Here is a 26,713-nt window from a genome sequence, read left to right as displayed (position 1 = left end):
TCCACTATTACACGAATAAACACACAAGCAACATAAATCAAATTGCAAGAGCAAAGTTATGCCTTTCCCGGGGTAGCAAAATTAAAAATGATCCATTCTGGCTAGCTATTGTGCAAACTGTCTTACTGCAGAGGGTGGCCTAAAGGACTCCATGATCCTTCAGACCCCATAGAATACCCTGTAAAATGCATCGCAGTTCAAAAGAACACAACACAATACGGTGGTCTATTGTGCCTCTCCGTTCTCTAATCACTCAGGTTCACCATGCATGAATTGGGACAGTTTATTTTTTAATAGATCATTGTTGGTTGGTGAGAAAATGAAAATGAAATCCTCTTCACACCAGTGACCCCTTTGCATTTAACAATCTGGGTTACCCAATGACAGTCACATCCAGGCTTGTGGGATGCGGATAAAATCAATAGGTATGTGATTAGACAGCAGACTCGGGATGGCTGGAGCAACGGACAAGTCACCATTTGAGATGATGAATGGCTCTCTATCAACCTAGAGTCCCCTACGATGCTAACATTTACTATAATCTTATTTGGGCTGCGATTTATCTTTCTTGCACCTGATCAATAAAGATGAACAGAACAGTTGTAAGGATCGATTGTAATTTTTTATGATTTTCAAGCACAAAGGTGCATTTCTGACATGAAGACAATATTCTAAGTGTACTGCTTCTACATTTTTTAAAATCACAACGTGAGTGATCAACTGCACCAAACTATATGCCAAGAGGTTTTCGTTCATCTGTAGGTCTCAAGCTATCCAAAAGCCATCTGTCTTCTCAGATATTTTAACTTTAGGTTGTGCCACTCTCTCCTATCAGTTCCACTTACCAGGTTTTTCTTTCCTTTAAAATACACACCAGTCACAACATGCTCTTTCCCAATGTTTGGTTTCAGCTTTTCTTTGAACTCTTCTAACAAAGAGGTCAGCCAAAAAGGCAGTTACTAATGTACCACTAACACTGATGAGAAACTCCCCACATTACTACGATGAGCTGTCAAGTGGGCATTATGTTACTGCATCATCTATTAAAATGCTGGCAAAACAATAATGTCTTGAGTAATATTTTTGCTTATTTTAAGCACTGAAACTGTAATGTCTGGACAGAGCCAGGACGAGACTGAAAGATCCGTTTTCTGGTTCTGTTCTGTGACCCTGAGCAAGTCCTCCAACCTCCCCCAGATTCCGTTCCCATGTTCCTAGTCTGTAAAATATGGATGACACTAGCCCTGCTTACCTCTGCCAAAGCTGCTGTGGAAATCAAATAAGATGGGCAAGAGAGCTGTGAAACCTGTTCAGCGTTTCTGTAGAGTAAGATTAACATCCAAATAAAATAATTTTGAAGGAAAAGAACTAATTTGGGCAATTCCATTCTGGGTACAAATCCAAAATTACCAAGACTGAATATTAACTTCTGAATAAGAATGATGCACAAAAGCAAGAGTTCTGCCATAATATAAATTAGTGAGCTCCCTTCCGTTTTGTAATGCCAAATGCAGATCAAGTTATCCCTGATTTTGCCACTTTCTCCTTCGATGTTAAACACACACACACAAAAACCCTGTACCTGCACTGCCTGCAAATCTAGTATATAATTTTTTTTAAGTTTTAGGCTTTATTTATGCTCCATATTTCTAATGCAGTGACCAGTTTCTGACAATGCATAAACCTTTCTAACAAAGTCCCCAAGAGGCAACACCATAAAACAACTAAGGAAATAAAATACCCAACATCTGTATGTAGGCAGTGTTTAATTCATCCAAGTATTTACTCATTCAACAAAATTAAATCCTTATTACCCAACAATGTCTATCTTGGGGAATCAGATCCTCAAGAAGCTTTCCATCTGATGCAGGAGAACAAGAAAATAATTATGATGGAAGGTCACAAATGCTAAGCTAAAAGTGGTGGATAATGTTCCTGGAATTCAGAAGGAGTAGAGATCTCTTTCGGCCTCAGAAAATACTTTTAAAAATGAACAATCATTAAAAAGCAAAACAAATTAAAAAAAACTAAACAAAGCAAAATATTCCCAATATGTCTGCCAGCAGGAGAAAGGATAAATACATACTGGCTATTCATAAAGTGGAAATCTACACAGTGACAAAAAGGAATGAATTAGACATACATGCGGGGTTAAAAAAAAGCAAGCTACAGATATGACACCGAAGAAGGCAACTTATGTTAGTTTTGAACAATGCAAAATAACGAAACAGGGTCAGTAAACAGCAAATTCTATTGATTATCTGTAAGTGGTGGCAGTTATGTATGGGTGGTCAAAGGGGATGGGGGCTGAATGCCATAAAGGAAGGTAAGGGGGGCTGGGGCTGCACTGCATTGTCATATTTTATAAAATGAGGTGCGAGTACACAGCCCATTGTTACACTGGTTATAAATATTTTGTAGCACATACAAAAATTGTATCACCCTTCCTCGTTCCCCAAAGGAGCTAATCAACAACAAATGATTCAGTGTGGCTGGAACCTGAAAGTATGTAAGGGGGAAACACGGTGAGGAGGCTGGCTGAGGGAGATACATTCTTGAATGCTAAGTTACACATTACTAAACAAACGTACCACCATCCCCCCGCCGACTTTTTATTATGTAATCATTTCAGACTTACGGAAAGGGGACAAAAATGGAAGGTTCCTGTGTATACTTCACTCAGCTTCCCCTCACATCAACACCCTATATAATCATAGTACAATTACCAAAACTAGTAAGTTAACAATGTTATAATACTAGCAACTAGCAGCAACTGGATTATAGATTTTATTTGTGTTTCTCCAGTTTTTGTTCTTCTCCTATTCCAGGACCTAATCTCAGATCTCATGTTGAATTTAGCTGGCCCAGCTCCTCAGTCTCCTCTCATCTCTGACAGTTCCTCAGTCTTGCCTCACTTTTATGACCTCGACACTCCTGAAGAACACTGGTCGGATGTTCTGTAGAAAGGTGTGCAATTTGGGCCTGTCTGATGTTTCCTCGTGATTAGACTGACATTATCAGCATTATAGAGAAGGACACCACAGAAGTGACATGCCTTCTCCACACATCACATCAGGGGCTACACCCCTACACTGACAGATCTTTTTACTGGTGCTGTGGATCTTGACCACTTGATTAAGGTGGTTGCCTACAGGGTTTCTCCATAGCAAAGTTACTATTTTTCCTGATGTTATTAATATCTTGCAGGAGATACTTTGAGATCATGCAAATACCCTGTTTCTCCTTAAAGTTCTGCTGTCAGTTTTTTTCTTTTTTCCATCCACTGTGAGACTTGTCTGCAGCAAAGATTTCTGTAGTGTTCTAATGGTGTATTAGTTCTTAAATGATGTTACTGCCTATTTAGACCGTACTGACATAATGTCAATCTTCATTTACTCTCTTCCTCAATAAGGAAAACTGGAGCCTCACAGAAAAGCCTTCAAAAACAAAAATCTTCAAAGAGTGGGTAGCTATTCTTAGGAAAGTATAAATTCCCTACAGTCTGACGATGAAACATAGAACAGGGGGTAGACAAGGAGTTGCGGAGGGACAGACCTAAGTCAGGCAAAGTGAACTCTCCTCCCCATTCGCTATCAAAAATTGGGAGTGCCCGGACTCCTGCACACCTCCCTCCTGCTACCACAGGCCCACCTTCATCACTGTGAAGAGGTGACTGACTGCTCTCGGGAGGATGAGGCAGACGGGCTACTGCAAGGACTTGAAAAAAGGAGAAGCAGTGAGTGGTTTCAGATGAAGCTTTGGGGGTTTTCAGGACGTCGCCCCAACTCCTGCCCTTCTACTTTGTCAGCCCTTGAGTAAAGGAGTGGGGATCACCCACTATGGAGCCACCAGAGCGTGTTAAACTGCAGACTCCTGGGCCACACCCTGAACCTCTGGGGGTGGGACCCAGAAGCTGCGAGTCTTAGCAAGCAACTCAGTGATTCTGAACACACACTAAGTTTGGACACTACTGGGTTTCTAGAACAACAAAAAGATAATAAAAATATACTATTTAGCTTGCCATTCAAAGTGAAAAATAAATCAGTGTTTTTGAAGAATTACAGCAAAACTACTTTCCACAACTGAATATACCTATAATTTGTACAAAGGTGTTCCAAATTAAGGCATTCTGTTAGTACTGTCCTCAAGTTGTTGGTGGACCCCAAACTGTCCAAGAGCTCTGGTTTCACACATCACCTACCAATGACGCTGCAGTGTTTCTCCTCCGACCTGGTATTCACGGGCAGTGGAAGTATCATAATTTTCAGAAGCATCACTTTTGTTTTCTGTGTTGTTTTGAGATGGTCATAGGTTGTATACACTACTATTTTTGTTTACCAATTGTAAATTACTGTTACTTTAATGTCATCCTTATAACTAAGTTTGTTGTTATTTGGTTAAACAACTTTACCATTTGTAGTAGTACATGCTTACATCAATTGTATTTTTGTCTGACCATCTTCAAATAACCAAATCTTAAGACCTGTGTGGTCTGTGCTTCAAGTAACATCCACATTCCTACTTCCAAAGGTGGATACATATATATAAAGATATATATTTACATACATATGTACATACATATGGCCATACACAAAGCAATTATATATGTGTGTATATGTATATGTACATACATACACACACACATATATATGTATATATACAGTGACACTAACTACCCCACATAAAAATCAAACCAATAACTTTTGACCTTTTCCAATGAAATCCAATTAACTAAATTAAATAGCAAAGTACTTTAATGCCAGGGCATTCCAGGGCTTTAATTCTTACTGTGCACTGTAAAATCTCCAAAATGAGGAACACCATTCATGATGATTCCCAAACTGATTTCCTCGTGGAACCCCTCAAATATGGGTCAACATGACAGACCAAAATCGCCTTTAATTAGGGATTTCTCTATATGAAATCCAAACACTATTTCAAATCCTGCACTTTTTGAGATGCAACTTTTCCCATCTCAGAGCAACATTATCTTACGGGTTATTTTTAAAACTAACACTCAAAAGATAAGAAGGGAGTAAAAATTGACGACACTGGAAAATGATTCTAGAACTGATGATGACTGATGGTATCACTTTTTATTAAGTGCTAATAAAAAAGAGCATGCTATTATCTTGAATTTTAAAATTTTGAGATAAAATCTTCTAAGAAAATCATTGCTGACTTCCCCCAGGTTTCCTCAGAGCCCTGTGGTATATTGCAAAAATGGGCACAACTCTTTACTCCTTTCTTATATTCACGTCCTTTGGTGACACCTTGCAGCTTCTCTCACCATGGAAGAGTGGAGTCTATTTCCCCACCCCTTCAATCTGAGCTGTGCTTGTGACCTGCTCTGGCCAACAGAATGTAACAGAAGAGATGCAGCGTCAGTTCCAAACCTAGGACTCTCTTGGAGTCCTGCCCAGGTGCCACGTCAGTAAGCCCAAGCCAGCCCGATGGAGGAGTCTACAAGTCTTCCCAGCTGAGGCCATCCAGTATCAGCCAAACCTCAGCCACCTCAGCATGAGTGAGCCCAGCCAAGACCAGAAGAACTGCCCAGCTGAGAGCAGCCCAAATCGGTGACCTGCCTGCAGAATCATGAGGTAAATAAACAGTGGTTGCTTTAAGCCAGTAAGTTTGGCATGGTTTCTTATATAGTACCATCTAACTGATTCACGCCCTTTCTGTGTTCTTCTAGTACCAGTCTTTTATCAAAGCATTTGCCATGTACCAGCAATACACGTTTACATGTTGTCTCTAGCCCATAAGTTCCCCCAAAGCAGGCATCCTGTTCCACTTATTAAAGCACTCAGTTTATGTGAAACACAAAACTTACTGAAACGTTAGAGTGATATTATTAATTCTAAACTGCATTCCAAACTTTTGCTCTTATTTGAACAGAATGGGACAGAGACAAGTCTAAAGTAAATGGAATAATATGACACGCAGAGGGTACAGTACTGCATTTATAATGTGTCTCCCACACATGGACAAACACTTCAGTCTGCTATGCCAGGTAAGAAGGAAAGAAAGAATGGATATTGCTGAGGCTTGTGTTCAACTACAATAACAGTACAATAATAGTTTAAGCTACAAACCATAGTTAAATGAGTGAGGGAAGGAGTTTTCTCACATAATAAGAAGTCCAGATGTTGGAAACCCAGGGCTCATGGAGGTACCAAGGGCATCATCAAATAACTAGGCCTTTTCCATATTCCTTTCTCAGCCACCCTTACCATTTGGCTTTTGTCCTCAAGGTCTCAAGATAGCTATTACCCCCCAGCTGTCATGCCCATGATCTGAGGAAGGTAAATACGAGAAGAGAAGGCCTCTCCAGAGACTTCCGCTCACATCTCTTTGGCCAGAATGATATATCATCCACAACGCCGGCTGCAAAAGAGGCTGGGAAATTGAGTGATTCTGTTTTCTTCTTCTAGAGGAAAGAAAAAGAAGGATGGAGTTTGGGATCAGTGTTTATTGAGCTGGTTAATCATACCTGCCACAGAAAGCTGAAGTGACAGCACAAAAGCATACACAAAACAGAGTGGTTGATTTTTAGATGCAAGTATTCTAAGATTTCTTTCCAATCTCCCTTGAAGTTCTAATTTGAGGTGTGGGGAGGGGGGGATTTACCCATCTGGTATTCTGAAACCCAAGAACAAAGTTTTTAAGACAGTGTAGGAAGGAAACGGGAGTCAACAAGAGTGGGCATCATTCCCAAGTCTCTTTGGGCTGGCCATGGCCCAAGTTTTTGAATGTGATGTACTGCCATTTTCCATTTTCAGAGTCTCCCTTTAAAAGTATATTTTAAAATGCACACGCACAGACACACACTATTGCTAGATTTGAGAAGCATCTTTTCAAGTTCTAAATTAGATCAAAAGAAAACATGCACACAGTATTCTTGCAATATTTTCTCAGGTTCTGAATCTTATATCTGTTCTATTATAACTAATATGATCATACCTGTATCATATAAGAAAAGAACAAATCAAAAAAGGTTACAAGAAAAATTTGTTTAATAGCTTTTGTCAGTTCTTTTACAAAATGCTACATAATACACAATCCTAAGGGACAATTTAAATTCTGGTGGCCTGACACTATTTCTCAGAGATAAACTCCCCTGCACTGTCCAAAGTTGGTGGCAACTCTGCTTATGTTTACAAGAGTGAATGGGAGAAGGAACAAGTCTGACCTTGGATGTGAGCAGACTGACTGAAGGTGTGGATCTCTCTTTCTAAGCTCACCTATAATTACCGCTAACAACTGCCAGTCTCCATCCCTCTATAACCCATCCAAACACAAGGTCTAGTGTGTACAAACACCAATATAAGCCTTCCTACCGACGATATCAATAAGAGCATTCGTACTATTAAGTAGCTGGATTCAAGACTGACTTACACTTTTTGTTATTACACTCACCCAGGAACTATGTTACAATATGTGATCAGCTAGATGCAGGTAAGTATGCTTCCTCCAATAAAGAGTTAAATATGTGAGGACACACTTTAATGCTGCAAATGTAGTTTGGATATAATTCCAGGCACAGAAACCCTGAGACTCATTTATTGAATGGCATTACGTGGCCAAAAAGAGTTCATACTTACTCAAACATCCTGTCTTTTTACAGAATTACACAGAATCAAAAAGCCTGACTTTGCTTTACCACAACAACACTGAGAGCTAAAGAACTTTATTTTAATCACTAATGATCCAAGTTTAGTCGATCAAGCAGTTTCAGTATTTCTCCGGACAAACCTTCTGTCAGAGAGCATATTGAGTTTTGCCTTCCCTGGGTTCCTGTACATGCTACAGTCTGTTATAGGTGGGCAGAAGAGCAGTGGGAAGGATTTGATAATTCTCAGTGCGGGGAGAGGTCCTTGAATTGAGTAGCTGGCATCTTGAAGAACCTTCCGTTATCGGCACTCCGCAGACCCATGGCCTGGACTCCACTGTTCCTGGACTCTCTCCTGTTACACCTTCCCTTCCCTCTAACCTTCTGGGGCTCAGGAGAATTCTGTCTACAAGACAGGAAAATCAAAGGTAATATTTAAATAGCTTGCAAATTGCCAAGACTGGTCCAGATGCATGGTATATCAGATTCAGTGTACTGTTTCTAAAAGGTACATCAAGGAATGGTTTGGGTTATTTAAACTGAGTCTCACTTTTTAACACACAAAATGAGGACTTTATCTTTCAGGGTGATTGTGTCAGTGGGACAGTATAACTTCAGTACTTGGCACAGAGCCTGGCTTTTCCTTGTGGAAGACAGAGGTTCTCACTCACAATACTACTCCTGCCAACAACACTTGGCTCCCCAGCCAATCCATGAGAGCCTGGATCACCATTAATTTACCTACACAACTACGTACAAACCTGAAGAATGATCATCAAGCAGATGGATTCAAACTTCATCTCCATCTTTCAAATAGTGAGTAATGCTTTGTTTTATGTAAGCAATAAACTCAAAAGCCTAGGTACTTACCCTGAGTATCCTTAAATATCTGCTTATAACCATTTGTGCACACCTATTAGTATATCTTAATTTTTCTTGGCCCTACTTTTTCAGATCCGTGTCACTAGTGATCAATAATAAATTACTAATTTAGCAGTTTATAACAAATCAAAAACCCTACTAAGTTCTGCAGTAAAGACAACTGATGAGTCCCTGTGGAAAAGACTATCAGCCATGGCTTATCCCAACATCTCCCCTCTCTCCTCTCTCCTCAGATAACCCCCGTTTTAAGGTGGATATATGGTCAACCAGACTAAAATTCCCAGCTTGCTTCTGCTTAGGCTGAGCCATAAACTGAATTGTTAGGTGGGACTTCCAGGACGGCTGCTTAAAGAGAACTGACCTCAGCTGGCAGGGAATCTTTTTAGCCCTTTGCCCCTTCTCTTTCTTCTAGGTTGCCATATAAACGTGATGGCCAGAGCTCCAGTAGCCATCGTGGAACTTAAAGAGGGAAACCCTGTGCTAGGATGCAGAAGTGAAACATTAGGTCCCTGGAGCTCTGAAGACACCAAAGCCACCATGCCAGCCCTGGACTGCTTACTTCTAGACTTTCATTAAATAAGAAAAAATAAACTTCCTAATTAAAGCTATTCCATTTTTATGCTATACGAAGTCAAATGAATGAGGGGTAGACCTTCCTTATGCCTTGATACATTGTTAAAATTATTCATGAGATGCACAAAAAGCCAAAGTCAAATGCAACGAGCCAGCAGGAGTATCTTTTTCCTTTGCAGTAAATGCTCTGCTTCCACTTGTCAGAAATCTGTTTCCTTCTGCCTCTCTCCTTTTCCAACATAAAAACAGGAAGAATTAAAATTTTTTAAAGCTATGTTTAACTCTAGCAACAAGCCTTACCACCTCTAAGAAGACACATTTCATGAAAATCCCATTGTCTCCTGGGTACCTTGGCAAAATTAATAAACTGCTTTTGCAATTACCCTTTCACTCCATCTTTACTATTTCTCACATAAAGAAACAGAGCTGTTCAGAGCTTTTTCTGGCATTTCTAGTTTTATTTCAGGCACTGTAGAACTTCACTAATTACAGTCTGAGGGTTTTTTTTTTTTCTTGATTTAGTTTTCTAATTAGAACAGGAATCCTAGATTCATTGACAGCCTTGCCACTACACAAGCAATATTAGTTACATATTAGTTATATTATTGCACGCCTTGGTTTCTTCACCTGGGCAATTCAAATAAATATCTGTACCAAACACTATTTTGGCACTCTGAGTTTCCTATTATTTGCTCATTTCTTCATTCTACAAATACTGAAGGTCTGTGCCAGATTCGAGGCCAGGAATTTGGAGTGTAATGGTGAGCAAACAAGACACTTGGCCCTAATTTCACGGAGCTTATGGCGTACTGGAGCAGACATAAATTTACAAATCACACAAATAAATGCATAATTAATAATCACAGTGATGATAAGACCACATATAATGTGATCTTTATTTCCAGGAAGTAGCTTTTCTAATGAGTGTCTAAAGCCCTGTATTTCTGGAAGTACCTAACTATCCTTCATATTTAGTTCTTAAGGTGGTTGTGTTTCTGTTTCCTTTTCCAGACAATTCAAGCTTATCAGAACTCTCTCCATTTGTAACAGTTTATCCTAACTTCTTTATAAGTAAGGGAGATCTACTACTTGTACTGACATGGACAGAAAGAGGTCCAAGTAGTATGAAAAACCTATGAAACAATCCTGGAAAGGGGACCTGAGAAGGAGATACTTTTCCTTCTTATTTAATAGCTTTTGGTAGCAAGTTAAGTTCTTACTGTGGGCTCATCATTTTTGTAAGAAAACTAATTATGCCTCAGTTTGCAACAGGCATCACACCTAAACTGGTATCATGCAAGAAAGGCAACTTCCCTGGACATTACTGGGAGAGTGACTGCCTGACCCTCTCCCACCCACAGCTCCCATTAACGCTGCTTACATGGAGCGTCCCCATTTTCTCTAATTATAAAGTATTCATTTTTCTCAGGTTTCTTGTCTATAATGTCAATAAAAGGTCTTAAATCTTTCAGTTGTTTGTAGCTCTTCTACCTGAAGTAGAAAAGCAGCCACCCTCCTACACTCGCTGATCAGACTCTGTATTACACACCTCAGACCGTTCCGCTCTTGACACAGCTGCGCCTCATTGGTTTTCTGCAGTGGTGAGACAGAGCAACTTCACAGTCATCAGGACGGTTAACAGGAGAATTCACCATGATGTCTCGCAAGACACACGTATAAACTCTTAAATTACTGCGTGTTACCAGCACAGGAAGCTCTCGTTCTGGATGGCTGTGTAATGTGACACAGTTGTTCTCCAGGTCATGAGTGTGACTTGCACAGTGCTCAACGAGGTGACACCACACACACATCTAAGAGCACACCTACGGACGGCTCCATCCACAAAGCATCACGTCTGTATTGCCAGCGTGGCTCAAGCTTGCATCCACCTTACCTGAGCTGGTCTCAGGTCATCTTCCATGCAAAGAACTCTATAAACCTAACTCACAAACACTCCTGCCCTTGCTCAGCATACACATGGGTGTGCATTCGTGCACATGGTGTCCTCTTGAAACCCATGTGCTACAAGGAAAGCGGTCAACAATAATCCTTACTGTGGAGAAGCAGGTAGACATAAGCTTATCATGAACTGTTTAGTTCTTTATCGTCCACAATTTTATACTAATAATCTGAAGGATTTACAACAGATGCTCCCCTGGATGGTCTTTCTTAGCCATTTCACCTTCTTTTCCAGCCCTCTGACCAACTTAGGCCAATCTAAAATTCAGTCGTTCAAAAGAGCTTACTGAAGAACTAGTATGGGCCAGGCCCAGGGATGAGGGTGAGATACATAAACAACTAATCTCCTGCGTTAACACAGAGACAACTGCCTTCAGTTTTGTAGTCCCTTCTGCCTCCAAGAGCTGCATGTCACAATGTACAATGCCACAGGAGGTAGTAAGTTCGGTCATCCAACCCAGCATTCCTCAAATGTGTAAGGTCCATCCTACTGACTGAAAATATATTAATCATAGAAATAAACATAGAAATCATAGAACAGAAAACAAATTTTAAAGATTCTCATAGAAATTAGAAGACCTGAGGTTATTTCCTTGGCTTCCAGGTTGAGAAACTCTAAGCTAACCCATTTATTACCCTTTATTTAGCTTATTGTCCATTAACTTCCTAACAGGTGGGAGCAAAACTAAGGCTTTCCAAGGCAAAAGATAAGTGTGGAGGGTAACAAATGAATCCTGGGAGGAAGGAGAGAGGTCAGGGAAGGAAGGGATCCTGACAGAAGAGAATGGAGAAGCCAAGACCAAGTTTGCCTTCTTCCCACTTCTGCCTAGAACCTGAGTTTTTAAAATATAACAGAGGCCAACACCAGTAACTCATTCCAAGCCAGAACATCTACTTAAGAAAAACTTTCCTGAAAACTGAGCAAACCTTTGAACTCTTTCACAGACATTAAATATAGTTGGTTTCTTCGCTCCTCAGCACCCGCCACAAATTGAATCAAATCTATTCGAAGGTAGTACCTTTCCAACACTACAGAAAATAAGCAGCTCACACAAGGGGACAGCACTCCAGCTAAGCTCAGAATCCCAGACTGTGCACACCTCTCCAAGATGAAAAATTCTGACTGACCTCAGCAGAGTGATGAGCTCAAAGCCTTAATGAGGGGTGCTCTAAAGATGTTGATTCAGCAAAGCATTCCCAGGCTTCAAAACATAATCAGCACAATGCTTTGACAGTTCCTGTTGTGTCACCTTTGAGACGCACTCATTCAGGGTAGGATGCTCATTCTTGTAATGCATCCACTGAACACCTCTATTCAATAGGGCCTCGGTGGCGCAGGGCGGGTAAGGGGCATGAAATTGCCATCCATGACAGTTTCTCCTGTGTGGATTTACTCTTGCCCCTGGCATTGTGCACTCCCAAAGGTCTAGGAGAGAAACTATGTAAAACATAGCAATGCCAAAATTTTAAAAATAATTTTATTACTTTCATTATTTAAAACTTTCACCAGAGAGACAATGCCATTCTTCAACATCTCCTGGTTGATAAAGGTCTAGGGCTCAGCTACCTGGCACATACACTTCCCTGAAAGCAGCATTTGATAGGTTATAGAAAAATTTGTGAGACAAAGATTGGTAAAATCACTTCATTGTACCCTTATCAGACTGGCTGTTTTCTTTAGTTAAGTATATGAGGAAATGGGCTCCTCATAATTTGCTACTGAGAGTATAAACTGTACAATTTACAGCAACAGGTCTCAAATGCCTTTCACTTGGTTTCACTTCTAGAAATACCTGAAATAATCATGGGTGTGTATAAAAACTAAGTAAAAAAATTTTTCATCAGAGTTTACAATATTGAAAAATGAAAAACAACTTAAATATTCAAGTTGTCACAGAGGACAGCTAAAATGAATAACAGATGACCCATACAACAGAAGAATAGGAGTTGTCTTGGGGCTTTGTTTTTCCCTCTTGAAGAAGGAAAAGAAGAGAAGAAATATTTAAATTCCTTTAAGGTTTAGTCCTTGGTGAACAGATTTTAGAATAAGGACAGTTACATAGCCGTTTCTTAAAATGTTCCAAACCGAATCAGCTCTCCTCCGAGACAAAAACAAAAACAAAAACAAAAACAAAAACAAAAACCTAGCATCTTCACAAGCTACAAATGCATCCACTCACAAGGCCAAAACAGATGAGACAGTATGGATTAATTTTAAAGGTGGGGAATCTATTTTAAATTATGATGGTTGAAATCCTATTTATTCCTGGTGTATCTGAAATTCTTCTGCCATTTGTTAAGCGGGTCAATGTTCACCTTTCACTCACTGAAATATTTACTGACAACCATCTCCTAAGAGCAAGGTATTAGTAGCTGAAGGGAATATCTAAAAAAATATAAAATTTTAAAAAAGGAGTTATGTGACTGCAGTGCTTACACTCTGCAGGGAAGTGATATTCATAAGGGAAAAAATCCCTGGGAAGAACAGAGGCCCTAGGGATTCCCTGTTTACAAAAAAGAACACAATTCCATCAGAGCAAGAGTTAAAACTGCTGGGAGGCTGGTGGAGACTTGGATTCCCCGACAGCAAATACAATTAGGAAGCAACCATGTAACTCAATTGATTATGTGATGAAAACCAGTCAAGAAGGAAGTAAAGTTAGAGGCTACTGCCTTCATTTTACCTTTCAGAAAAGGTATGCTTAACCACCGTTACACATTTGCTTATTGTCCCACAGATAGGAAGTGCTATAACCAAATCAGCCCAGGTGTGATGCTCCAAAACCAGGGTTGTAAGGCCTTGGATCTTGAGATTTTAAAATACTGTAGTGTCTTCAATACAAAGCAACAGATGGTACTCTGTAAGTACTCGACAAATTCATGGTTTTCTTTGACCACGGAGGTATCATCCTTTTTGAACAGTCATATAATGAACTGCAATACCCAAACAAAATAAGATCCAATGCAGATGGAACATCTATCTCGTTTTAATTTCCTTTCATCAATTTTGTGCCCAAACTCAGATGTTGATAATAACTGTGACAATGGTTCTCTCAAGTGCTGGCAATGCATATAAAGCTACTCAGGTAAACAGAAAAGTCAGTCTTAATTTAAGGGTTAAAAAATCTCAGATATGAAATGGAGAAAGATTTCAAAAGTGGCAAAGGGATCACCTATCCATTTCAAAGACATGTTTATCTTTTTGTATTTCAAAGGAAAGGCCTTTGGAAAGATTTGGCATAGAAATATGCATGTGAATAGAGGCACATTGAAAAGTCTTAGCTTTCAGGTATAATGGCTCTCCTACAGAAAGTACAATGCAGGATTCCTGAATACCTAAGGCACATTTCAAATGCTGCCAAGTCACCAAAGGCCCGGCAGTATCTCTCTGACCAGCTTTTATCTGATGACTCATTAACGTTTCCCTGCGTTATGCCCCGAAACCCTACTACTACTTAAAAGTTTCACTCCTCAACTGCAGAAAGTACATTCATTCACGTGGTACTAAAACATATCAGAATGTCTTATTTGTATTATTATTTAAAAAAAAAAACAGTGGCGGGGGAGGGGAATGAAATGAGGAAGAAAAGATAATTATGGAAGACCCAGTAAGCAAATTTGATAGTCTTCTTCTAGAAATATTCATGAAAATCTGTCTCTGAAAACTGCTGGTATTTGTTAGCCAATCTTTTCCACATGACTTTTCTGAGAAATGTTCTTAGAAAGATCCCACAAAAGGGTGATAATAAAATGCATCTCATCAGATGATTTTTCGGTCTGGCACGGAGTCTCTCTCACATCTTCAATGTGGATTGTTAACTCTCCTTCCAAAGCCTATCTCGTTTACTCCATGTTAGTCACACTGTGCCTTCTGCCTAGTGCAAGTCCTTCCAAATAAGATGAGCAAGAATGCAGTCATCCACCAGGGCAAAGCATGCTGCATTCTGCTGGTTTCCATAAGGGCAGACCCTGCCCTTCAGAGAGGGGTTAAGAGAAGTGAGGTCCACAAAAGTGCTTTAAAGAACAGCATATTTACTCCACAGGAAAGAAGTTCTTGTGAAACTCCTATGATCTGAACACATCTCAAGGGAAAGAGACTGGATCTTTACTTTTAAAAAAGGTCTTTATTAAAAAAACAAATGTGAACTATAAATGTAATCCGGGGTAAATAATGTGAATTAGGCCCTGAAATGCACACATTCACAGAAATTACCAAGCAGAGAAACTCAGCCATACCCAGGCTGAGTCTGAACGGCAGCTTACCGCTCAGTGTGACCCAAATGTAACCAGACGGAGTCCATCGGCAGCCAGGTGTAAATGGCCTTGTGCTGGGCTTCGTTTCAACAGGCATTCTCTTTGCCTGGTGAAAGCCCTCTCTCCAACCAGAGGACAAGTTATTAAGAAATTGTTTGTCATCTTAGATTGGATGGATCATTTGTTTCCTGGAATTCTTTTTCTCATCATTTACTCATTACACGCCTCCTCCTGATGGAAGTAGACATTTATTAGCTTCTGCATTTATTGCACTGGCAAAGAGAAACATTCTGCTGCATTTCCTGAGGGGTTCACTCATTTATCTATTGGATAAAAGACTGAAGTTTTCTACAGGGCAGAAAAATTAAAATATCAGTCAGGCTGACAGCTGGGAAGATGAGGGTCTTCTGCGACAAGCAGCTTTCTAGAGCTTTTGGTTTAGTGAGGAACAGCAATGATATTTCACCAAATTACCACTTTGTATGTAACTAAACCTGTGGGCTATTAGCTAGTGAACTAATACTCCAAATGAATGATATACATGGTACACTGTGAAGTACCTGACATGCAAGGCTAACTGTTATTTTAAATAGAAAGTGTAGAAAAAATGCTTTAAAAGACCCATTTCTACAAGGAGCTAGAGAGCTAGCAAGAGAACCAAAGAAACCACTTTATTAAACCAATGAAACCAGAGCTAGAATCATAGAATTTAAAGTTGTAAGAGTCATTGAATACTTTTGCAAGAATCTTCTTAGCAACATCCTTGACAAATGATCACTCTCATTGTGCAAAAGCACTGATGGTAACAGGGAGACAGACTGGCACACCCCACAAGGCAGCTTATTTTAGAAATGAAGACTTCTGCTTGATAGGGCCAAGCTCCCCCAAGGGTGGCCTAATTGCTAGTGACCCTGAGCAAGCTACTCCACCTCTCTGGGTCCCAGGGTCCTTGTTATAAAAATTAACCTACTCTGATGGTGAAAGAATCAGAGCTGTAGGAGAAGTTCATCCAGAGGCTCGACCACCTCAACCCTGCCAAGACTATTTGGTCCAACAGTTGCAGGAAGCCTTACTGACTCCTGAGGAAGGCCACTCCACAGCAGAGCTGGCACCTTGTCTATAATTAACTACACTGAGATGCCGGGCATTCCAACCAGGAGACTGGAGCTCATCTAGAGCAGAGCTATCTTCAATTCTTTCTTCCTCTTTCCTTTTTGGCTTCACTTCCCTTGAACCAACATCTGTTATACACCTTTCATTCATGACAAAGAGCAGAAGCAACAATGCAATGGAGTGTTCATTGAGGCTGCCAGCCACTGGCACAACCCCTCAAGCAGCTGGCTAATCTCAGCCCTACCCTGATTTCCCTAATTCTCTGATGCCAACTATCTGGGGCTTAGCTCTCAGTTTAACAAAGCACAGTCTAGTATTGTGCTAGCACTAGTTAGAAAATCGGTTTTTAGTCTTTTGTCCACTTAAGAGTTTGGATATCAGAGAACTCCAACTTTCCTGATACAATATTGCTAAAATATTGCTCAAGTCCCAGAATCCTTTGGGGGATAAGAAAGAATATAAACATGAGCAAGAATATTATCTTTATAAATCAGTAACATCTTCTAGCTAAGTGTTCATAAAGGCATTTTTTTCTAAATAGCTCTTAAATCCAATCTGCAAGGACTCTGAGCAGCCACGCTGTTCTATGCACTGACATTTAGTTCAACAGCGAACAGAGCTCAGTTGACACTTTGGAGCCTCATTTTACCACCTGGAAGAGATCCTCATTTGTTACTATGAGCGCCTTAGTCACAGTCAGTGAACTCGATGGTGGGAAGTGATGCAGTAATGTACTTGATAATGTCACTAAAAGCCCCTTAAATGTTCAACCAAGCCTCAGAAGCCTGTGAAATATAGCAACATAACTTTCTATAGAGTAATTCATGTGCTCCCTCCCAATACAGTTCATGTCAACCTAAAATCAGAAAATATGTATTAAAAAAAAAAAAAATATATATATATATATATATTTATATTTTACCTTAGCTATAATGACCTGGTTGCTAGAGTTTCTCTTATTTGTCTTGTCTTTTATATAACCAGCTTATTTAAAAAGCAATATAGATTCTTTAGAGGTGATTCACAGGTTAACAATTCCTATAGATTCTATTACACAATACAGGATGATAAATAAGATTTTTCACAAAGAAATTATATAATCTGACTTAAGTTCTTACATGATCCTTGTAGGTCTTGGTTGGAGAATAGACAGTGATGAGTAGGACAGAAAAACAGAGGTAGGGAGACAATCAAGTGATCACAAGAGTTTAGGGGAAAGATGAGGGGGGCTTGGTCTAGACTGGTAACAGAATTAGAAAGAATTAGAAACTGAGTTGTTTTGGAGGTACACTCAAAAGATCTCCCAGACGAACTGAAAGGAGAAGGGAAAGAATGTGAGGAAAAGTGAGAAAAATATACCATGAGATTTTAGCTTCAACCACTAAATAGCTAATGGTACCATTTCCAAAGACAGAAGACAACTAGAGGAAGACTGGTGGCTAGAACACCTCCGGATCACAACAGCTGCCGTTCTTGCGTGTGTGCGTGTGCATGTCCGTGTGTGTGTCCCACGTTCATGCTCCTTTACAGACTGTTCTTGTTCTTCCTCTTAAGAGTCTCAGACTCCGCATCTAAAACAACGCCTCTCTGATCTATTTTCTCTCATGGTGTTCATGGTTCTTCAATCGCACTTTTCGTAATCTAACTTATTTTGGCTTATTTCCATAGACTGCGAGCTCTATGAAGGCAAAGACATGTCCGTCATGTTTATTCCTGTTTCCAGTGGGCCTAGCACCGGGCCTGGCAAATAGCTGGAACTCAGTAAATGTTCACTCAATGATTTACCCTCAGCAATTTCAGGGTGGGGGGCGGGGGGCAGAGTACCTGAAAGAAGGGTTGACAAACCTTTTCCATAAAAAGGCAGTAAGTAGTCTAAGCTTTGCCGGCCATATAGTCTCTTGCTGTCTACTCTACTCTGTGGTGGCATCAAAGTAGCCATGGCGAACATGCAAATAAATGAGTGTGACTGTGATCCAATAAAAACTATTTATGGAGACTAAAATTTAAATTTCATGTAATTTCTCTGTGCCATGAAATTATTCTTTTGATTTCTTTCCATCCATTTAAAAATGTAAAAAGCACTCAGCGTGTGTGGGCCATCATTGCTGACCCCAGTGTATCTAAAATTCAAGCATCTGGTGTCAAGGAACAGGAGAGTGAGGAAATGTTAAACCAAATGACTGGTGTAACTTGCATTAAAGAATTCATCATACTGTAAAATAATCCTTGTATTTACGTATCTGTTATAGTCTACTGACTCCTTAAGAAAAGGGAACCATGTCCATGAATCTCGGCACGTAGTACTTGACGTGTGTACAAGGGGGACAGGGAGGGAATAACAGAAATGTATGACAAGTCAAAAACAAAGACAAAGCTTATTTCCTCTTGATTCTGCTACTGTCTGGCCAGATTGAATAAGACGTATCAATTTCAAAAGATGAGTGGCAAAACCTCAATTTCAAACTACAATAAAGACTCAACTAACTGAACGATCCTAAAAATAGCATCATAAGTTCTGAAAACTCTTTTTTTTTTCTAATGTATTTTTTTCCTTTTTTCTTGTTAATGGAGGTATTGGGGATTGAACCCAGGACCTCATGCATGCTAAACAGGTGCTCTATCACTGAGCTATACCCCACCCAACTGAAAACTCTTGTATTATCTGTAACTCTTCCTGCTCAAAACAAACACTGTACTCAAATACAATGTCAGCAATATCTCTATTAATTACAAGGATGTATTCAGACATATACCCTGCCATTAAAGCTCCATTTTCTATAGTCAGAAACAGTAAAAGACAGTTAAAATGAATTTTAATTTATCAGCTAAAGAGGGTTATAGAACAAAGATACACTTAAAATAAAACTATGCCAAATGTATTGGAAAGCAAATCATAAAACTGAGTATCTTGAGAAAAATTTATAGGAAGGGGAAAAATTAGAGTGATAACCTGTGCTAAGAGTAAGAAATGAACATGTGTCCCAAAGCTCCAAAACAGTCCCTTTAACATTTACCGTCCTGCCCAACTGCTGCAGCTTCAGCAGGCTGCCCACAGCACAGAAACCTTCGGGGTGTCCAGCCTCTTTCAGCAGGGGCTCTAGGAAGCTCAAAGCGGGGAGGGCAATTCCCTCAAAGGTGAGGGATAAAAAGGGGGGGAAAATCCAAAAAGTGGACACTCAGTACAAAAAAGATAGATGGAAAGAGTAGCTCTTAGGCTTTTCATGTCTGGCTTCATGAAAACAGGAAGGGGAACGTGGAGGCGGTGAAAACAGACTGTCCACCTCACGGACGGGCCAACCATGCCTAATCTACAGATGTGTTTAGAGGAGGAATTTTTTGCCCAACTGATACTATAACATGCATGTCTAACTTTGGAAGGGGCAGCCTGAGTCAAAGCAGCCTATTTAGCTTCCTTGTGTCTAATTCAACTCCATTCCAACTCCAACTTCCCAGGAGTCCATGTAGTGTAGAGGTTGAGAACGTGGGCTTAGACTTCCAGGGTTCAAATCCCAGCTCTACTACTTCCTATCTCCGTGACCTTGGATAAAGTACACACCATTATTCTGCCTCGCTCTCCATGTCTGTAAAATGAGGATAACCATCCAGAACAGCAGGAAAAGTTAAATGAAATAATGCATTGTAAAGCTCATTGCAGAGTGCTGGCAAATGGTAAGCTGACGATAAATGTTGCCATTCTACCTTTCAAAGAGCTCGGTAGGGTTATTTACGTTGACTTGGACTGTGGTCTCGGGGAAGCTTAAGGCAAGGAGTCTAAGGTCACAGGCAGACTCAGGAACATTTTCACTTGATGAGGGTTTTTTTTTTAACAATACTTCAATATTCATCTACCAGATCCACAGTATCATTTACCATTCCTCTAGGAGAACAAGGATTAGAATCACTCTTGAAATCAGAGTGCCATTTGAACTCAGCATAAAGCTGATCTAACAAAGTACAGACCGAAATGAGCACCGTCTGCCAGGCTTGGCAAGACAGATATTGTAGTACTTGAAAAGCAAACCTGGCACTTGCTGAAAAGATAGTGAAGAATACACTAAAGCAATAAATGGCACGGAATCAAGGCGAGAGATCTGGGCAACCGGTACTCGACAGCACCTGCCAGAAGGCTCTTCCCCTACACGCCGGGCGTTCATGTCCCTGCACAAGTGGCACCTAATCAGAACCTGCTGCATGAAACGGTATCTCCACCCCTCCATGCACTGTCATGTTCTCTCCCCTTATTGTGAGTTCTTTTTCTTCACAGAACTCATCACCATTTGACATAAAGTATATTTGTTATTGACTATCTGGTATTAACTGAGTGCTAACACTATAAAAATGGGATTTTCCCCTGCTTCCCACTGTTATTTCCGCAGAGCCTAAAATGGAGCCTTCCGTAGAGTCCACCCTAAATAAGTATTAAATCAATGACTCAGTCTGGTGGACAGCTCGTGGTGACCAAGAAAAGAGAAACAAAATGTCCAGCAAAAGTTCTAAATGATTAGTAAGAAGGGTACTAAAATGCTTGTTTAAAAAATTAATTAAAATATTGTTGAAGTAATAATTACTTTTCAGAAGTTTATAAAAATCCAAGGAAATTATCTAAAAGTATTTTAAATCACAGATGGGATCAAGAAACTGAAGGACAGTCACCCCTGAAATAAACAAAACTGACTGAGGAACATAAAAAGTAGTTTTATGAAATATATATTTGAGAATTGTTATTTCACTTGTTAACTGAAATCAAACACTTCTCTCTTCTTTAAAATGTTCACGGATAAAGTTATTTCTAGAAATACGTTAAATAAAAGTCAGTATTTCAGCTTAAAAAATACTTCCCATGAACATGCAGTATTTTATTGCCATTACTGATTTTAGGATAAATGAATAATGAGAACTACAAAGCAGAAAGACTATCTACCAGTATCTTGTTTTCGTATGTGGATAAACTTTAAGATCTGTAATTTTCTCAAAAGAAAAACGGTTTTCTTTGGATAATGGGATGATCCAGAAAGTATATTATATAAAATAGACTATGGGAAAATTTTTAGACTGCTGTGTGGGTGTTCACAGTGGCAAGTTAGCGGGTATTTTACCGTATTTTGTACCACAGAGAAAATGAGAAAGAAAAAGCAATTTACAATAGATAGTTATGCCTTTATCTTTAAACTGTAACATATTCAAATAAAAAGGCATTCATCCACAATTGAGAAACTGGGTTTAATCCTTATAATGCCCATAATTTGTATCAACTAAATACTTTAATAATTAAAATACACTATTAATTCAAGGGATTTAAAAATATAAGACTTGCATATATAAAAGATAATTTAAAGGGACTAACCAGGATTAGTTGGGTTTTTTATTTGTTTTTTGAGGCAGAAGCAGTAAAGACAACAGGAAGTTGCAGGAGAAATATGAAAATGAATTTACATGAGAAAGACGTTACAAGTTCATATAGATAAACCTTTCTGAAAGGTTACTGTTCAGTGATTTTTTTTTTAGACTGAAGTATTTAGTCACTTAGTTTTATGAAAATTCTCTAACCTTAAAATGGCTTCAGGAACCTAGTCAAAAAGGGTCCACTTTTAAAGAAGATAACACAGTCCATTGTGATTTTCGTCTGAGCTGGCCAACAATATGCGGAGACTCTTCATTTTATAATTAAAAGGACTTCAGTGATTCTGCTCTTCCGTGAGTTCTTTTCATAGATCCTTATATAAACTGCACAAAAATGATGAGACATGCCAGAATTAAGCCTGATCTAGCAGTTTTCTGTAGAATGAAATCTACAATATTAATATCAACATCCCTCTGTCATTTTTCTGAAGCTATGACCCCACCAGAGGTATTTTCTGCCTCTCAGGAATATCAAAATAAAAGCCTCATTTTTCAAGAAAAGACCCTTTTAACCAAGAATATCCTCAATTGTGAAATCCATCATTAGAAAAGCAGTGTCTGTCAAGGAATCACCCCTCTGTGATTCTTTGCCCTGTGGCTTCTTGCTCCAACACAACCCTGAGACCTGTCCTCACCCATGCTTTCATGCTTCCTCCTCGTCATTCATTCCATTTTAATGGGTAATAAGAAGAGGAAAAAAAAAATGACTAATTCTGTACTTCTTACTTGTTAAATAAAACTCTGCCAAGACTGATCCAAAAATCACAGTGAAGAAGTAAATCCTTAATCACCAGGCTTCCAACATAAGATTAAAATCAAAGGCAAACATTAAAAAAAAAAAAAAAAAAAAACACAAACACAAACCTTAGACATAAGCTGTGTAGTATTCCCTCTGAATTCTACAGCCCTCTCTGTCCCTATGCTCTCCACACCCCAGCAACTTCCTTAAAGCTGGTACCACCAAGCTTCACAACCGTAGTCTCTAGAATCTGGTCTCTCTTCCTTTGTGTGTTCAGTCCCTGGTCTTTAGGAGCTGGGCTCCAATATTACAACATTGGATATTACAGCAACACAGGATTTAATAAGTAAGTCATTTTCAACCTGGAAAAGTCAAAGTTCAACCAGCTCTGAGTTTGTTGCTGTTATTTTAATTTCCCAACAAAAAAACCCAAAAAACAAAACAAACACAGAGCTGGTTGAACTCTGACTTTTTCAGGTTGAAAATGACTTATTTATGCATTCAACTAAGTGAACAAAGATTCACAACAGCCTCTCTCAAAAGATGGAGGAAGACAGAATAACATACGCTTAAGTACACTGAAGTACCCAGATTACTATCTTTGATACGTATTGTCTGCCAAATTTGAAGTGAAATACATACAAAAGAAATCCCTTTTTACAAATAAAATGAAGTACATTAAACAGTTCTGAAAATCTAAAGGATTATATAGGCCTAACTTGCAGGTTTTTAAAAAGTTATTTCTATATTACAAAATAGTTCTACAATTGAGTGAATGATTCTATTCCTTCTGGCAAAATTCAATATAACATTTCAACATGACAAAATATTAGATGTTTTTTCTAGGGTTTTTTTCTCCCAACAAGTTACCTCGAACAGCATGTAATTATCAATCTCCTAGATGGTGGAGCCTAATGATGATGATAGCTGATGTTATCCCGATTTAATATCCTTATAAATTCACATATAATATTTTATTTCCTCTCTACACTCTCAGAAAATATGTTTTGAAAATCACTTTACAGGGCTCTGAGGGTCAAACAGGTTACATGGTGTTTCCAAGGACAAAGAGCCGGCAGGTAGAAAGACGAACATTTGAATCCATATCCACTTGTTCTGGATGCCATTATATTCCCCTTAAGGTGAGGCAGGGATTTCAAGCCTTTGATGTATTCCAGAATTACCTAAGCCCATCCCCCTAACATTCTCAGGTCTGGAGTTATTCTTAAATATCTTTGGCAATGACCAAGAGACAAGCATTTGTGGGCACATGAAAGTTAGCGACTGGAACAAATCAGTAGATTAGCTGTCCTTTCCTCTGACAGAACAAATCAGGTGAGTTCTACTGAAAACTTCTTTTGTTCAGTATAGCAACTAATTAAGAAAAAACTACTCCATGTCTGCTTTGTACCATATCAACAAAGCTAGTGAAATTTTATTGTTTAAGTTTCATAAAACCTAAGGAATGGTTCCCAAATATTCATTATATTTCAGCCACCTCTGCAATATTTGGGGTGGGCACTCCAACACAAGTCAGTTCTGGAAAACAATCATTCAGTTACTTAGAACCTATTTGATGAGACAATAATAATGACTAGGTAAACAATGCAACTTTCTCAACTACATAAAGCCAATTTTTAAACCTCTAGATTTCTGTATCCTTGTCTGAAAAAGTATACTTCTGTATTAGATAAACACTAAAATTCCAAGGAGCAGTAAACTTTAATGTCTATAAAATATTCCCTTTCATTAAAATAGCATCCAGTTTGTATTAATACTGTTTTTAATCATCAACACCTAGAATTTAAAACTTAGAATTTCATCATAAAACCTAGAATTTCATCATAATCGCTGTTTTCATTTGGCTATGTGTAAAGTAATGCTCATTCAGGAACTATCTTTCACATACTCTTAAATAGCTGGAGTATAACTGACATTTCTATAAACGTAGTTACTCTATGTAACTTGTGCCTCTATTTAGACTAAAATATCTACCCTTTTGTATTTCTGGTGTTATTCCTTTGGGAACTGAGCTCAGGGTCAAATTCAAATGATACATAATATAATTTTTCAATGTATGCAGAAGAGAAACAGCAGTCACTGTCTTTAATTACATGCTATTGAATTTTAACAAATAGTTCTAGGAATGTCTGCCAAATTTCCACAATTTAGAGTAACTATATCATGAGAGAATAGGCAGTTATAATTTACTATGTATTATTTTTCTGGGATTACAGAAAAACACTCATTGTAGTTCTAGTTACATTTTCATTTTAATGACAGACAAACAGAAACACGCATCTTCTCAACACACGGATTGCCTAACCAAGGATCCTAAGTCTCAGCCTTGAACTACTCTCCTCTCACTTCTATTTCCACTCTCTACCTCACAACACTTACAGTCCTTCCACGTACAGTAGAGACTACATTATGATTAAGTTCTAGAAGTTTAAATTTAGATTAAGTTCTACGATTAAGTTCTATTAAGAAGAAATGACAGGCCAGGTAAGGAGAAAGGATGAGATAGCAGAGATGAGCAGTGACTGAGTGCATGTATCACAGGAGCTACTATGCACAACACCTGAGAATGTAAGACAACATCCCTGAGAAAGGGCAGAGCTATGCACAGAGACAGCAAGCTTGAGGATTTCCTAGTGAACACCATGGAAGCAGAAGATGGAAAATCACAGAGGTTACATGCAGGAATGGCTTAAGGATAGTTAACTGAATTGTGTATTTCTGAGATTTATTTGATTAGTTATTTATTTATCTGGTTAGTTCTCAGGCAGAGTCTAGGGAAGCTCCAGCACTGAAGTTCAAATAACTCTAAGATAGGAGCAACACCTCTGGCCTTAAACTTAAGAAAGGAAATTGACAGTAAACTCATATTTGCGTGACTATAATTAAATTTGCAGAAAGTTTACACTCCAGGATTCCATACGTTCACAAACTAAACAGCAGGCTAGGCAGGCTGAAGTGCTGTGGGCACAGGGTTGAGTTGAAGGGCTATGTCAGAGATCTACTAGGAACAAATGATTCTGCAAAGTAGGCTATGGTAAAGGAAGATGGTGGGGGCAAAAATACCCAAGTAGCAGCGAGAGCTAAAAGATCATTCTTGGACCCTCCACCCTCTTCTCTCGTTGCCATCACACTAAGTCTCATCACCATCACCTGGGCTGATCCAGCTGGGCTTGTAACTTTTATTTCTGCTTATTTATCCCCCTAGAATTTTCAGGACCACCACCTTTTTGCTCCATCCCTCAGAGAAGGCCCGACTGACAGATCCGTTACTGCTTCCTTACTGTTAGCATCTCTCCTATCAATTTACTCTCTGTACTAAAGCCATATTGAGTGTATCCATCACCTGATCATGCCCTATAATGAAACTGGTTTAATTTCTCTTTACTGTGGAACATGACCCACTATTAAGTAACACTACTGATGCTTGGTTTATAAAAGAAGCCAAGTACAAACACTGCTAAAGTAAATGTGGCTGAGAATCTGTTACTTTACTGGCACTAAAAAAAAAAAAGAAAGAAAGAAAAGTCATGCCCATTTCTACCAAAATTCTTCTTAAAATCTGAGCAATGGGAGTGGAAATGCATATAAGCCAGAAAGCCTCATGGGAGTATCAGAATCTACCACTGGTCACACGGAAGGAGACACTGTGAGGAGAAACACAGAGGTCTGGCTACACCAGCTGGGAAACTTTAGGGCAAGCTACTTGATGTCTCTGAGCCTCAAGAACAAAGTCAGTAACTGGTTAGGTGGTGAAAAGAGAAAATATCTTCCCCTAGCGGTCTGTTCTGGGGCCAAAATGATTGTGTTAAATCATTTTGTGTACTGCGTGGCTTGTAATAACCCCTCAATCGATGGTGGCTGTTTTAATAAGATCCTGATGATACTGACACTACATTTCTTGGTCAACAGCTCTGGAACAGCCGGGATGTCCACAGTGCAAAGTACCTGCGAACATTTTCACCAAAAACCAAGTTTGGGGATAATACATGAATCTGGGTGTTTCAATTAGGAAAGGGTTTGTGGTTAAAATTGATTACCCCTGCCAAGAAGTCACGTAAAAGTACAGATAAGAACATCACTAAGGCAATATGATTTAATTTACTTCAAAGGTTTGCTCAAATAGTAGCACCTACACTGACCGTTTAACTTTATGTAAATAA

The 26,713-nt window shown here is 39.1% G+C and overlaps 1 protein-coding gene across 6 annotated transcripts in view; it reads right to left on the bottom strand.

Moving 5' to 3' along the window:
- The window catches only part of CHCHD3 (coiled-coil-helix-coiled-coil-helix domain containing 3), a 257,733-nt gene that overhangs the window by 53,969 nt on the left and 177,051 nt on the right, over nucleotides 1–26,713 (bottom strand). The gene's annotated exons all lie outside the window — the stretch shown is intronic.

This window comes from Camelus bactrianus, chromosome 7, assembly GCF_048773025.1.
Source record: "Camelus bactrianus isolate YW-2024 breed Bactrian camel chromosome 7, ASM4877302v1, whole genome shotgun sequence".
Classification (NCBI taxonomy): Eukaryota; Metazoa; Chordata; class Mammalia; order Artiodactyla; family Camelidae; genus Camelus; species Camelus bactrianus.
Note: the sequence above shows the minus strand (reverse complement) of the source record. Positions and strands in the feature narration are given on the sequence as shown.